The following is a 1,658-nucleotide window of genomic DNA, read 5'->3' on the forward strand; positions in this document are numbered from 1 at the left end:
GTTTTTTTGTTTTCTTTTTTTTTCAATTGTGTTTTTTTTTTGTGTTGGGGTTTTTTTTTGTTTGTTTGTTTTCTGGGTTTTTTTTGTTTTGTTTTTTGGAGTGTTTGGCTCATTTAAAGCTCCATCCTCACCTTTCCTCGCCAGGCCCCTTCCTCTCCCAGCAACACCTGGAGCTGAAACTACAGCACCCAAATTATCCCTCTGGAATTAATTAATAAAAAAATTTAAAAAAAAAAGAAAAAGAGAAAGAGGCATGAGGAGCATGAGGAGGAGGAGGAGGAGGAGGAGGAGGAAGAAGTGTTTTGCTGCTGCTGACAAACTGGAGCAGGTTCATGCCCGGGAACAGCTCGTGCTGCTGATGCAAGAAGAGCAGCAAATCATTAACTCCCAGCTCCTGACCAGGATAAGGCAGCCCCAGGGGCACCCAAAGGGGCTGGAAGAGGCAATGCCCAGCCCAGGAGCAGCAGGAAGGGCTGGAGCAGGAAAAAACCAGGAGATCTGAGTGTGTTCCCTGGGGTTCTGCCACAGCCAGGAGCAGGGATTACACACAGGACACCCCTGGGGGATGCAGGATGGATAAAGCCACCCTCAAAGTCACCAGGCACAAAATGACACGAGAGGGACCAAGGGAGCCCCGGGCCCAGCAGCTCCACACTGCCAACACCCAAGGAAACACGGATTCCCAAAACCTGCATGGGTTCTCCCCAGATTTACAGCTCCAGAAGCTTTTCCTGCAGCCAGCCAGCCTGAGGCAGGCCCGGAGCGGGGAAGGGAGGAAGGGAAGGAGAGGAGGAGGAGCAGGGGGAAGGAACCAGGAGAAAAGCCTGGAAAAGGCTGCCCTGTGTTACTTCCAACATCCCCATGAATTGCAGAGCAGCTGAAGATCCCAAACTGATCTGCTCTGTGAGCCCCACACAGCCCAGCCCGGCAGGACTCAGCCCTCCAGGACCTGCAGCTCCAGGATTTCCCACCCATTGTCCAAATCCACCCTTGCCTGGGGAAATGAACCCCAAAAGCAGATTCTCCTGCAGAAACTGAGAGAGGGTAAAAGGCAGCAGGGTTTGTCACTTTTCCCAATCCACCTGTGCCTCAGGAAATAAAGAATCTCTGCAGATTCTCCTGCAGAGCCTGATCACACAGAGAGAGAGGCCAAAAGGGAGCAGGGTTTGTCATCCACCTGTGCCTCAGGAAATAAAGAATCTCTGCAGATTCTCCTGCAGAACCTGATCACACACAGAGAGAGGCTAAAAGGGAGCAGGGTTTGTCACCTTCCCAATCCATCCTTGCTTCAGGAAATAAACCCCAACTGCAGAGCCTGATCACAGACAGAGAGGCTAAAGAGAGCAGGGTTTGTCACCTTTCCCCATCCACCTGTGCCTCAGGAAATAAACCCCAAAAGCAGGTTCTCCTGCAGAAACTGAGAGGCCAAAAGGGAGCAGGGTTTGTCATCCACCTGTGCCTCAGGAAATAAAGAATCTCTGCAGATTCTCCTGCAGAGCCTGATCACACAGAGAGAGGCTAAAAGGGAGCAGGGTTTGTCATCCACCTGTGCCTCAGGAAATAAAGAATCTCTGCAGATTCTCCTGCAGAGCCTGATCACACAGAGAGAGGCTAAAAGGGAGCAGGGTTTGTCATCCACCTGTGCCTCAGGAAATAAA

This window comes from Geospiza fortis, unplaced genomic scaffold, assembly GCF_000277835.1.
Source record: "Geospiza fortis unplaced genomic scaffold, GeoFor_1.0 scaffold135, whole genome shotgun sequence".
Lineage (NCBI taxonomy): Eukaryota > Metazoa > Chordata > Aves > Passeriformes > Thraupidae > Geospiza > Geospiza fortis.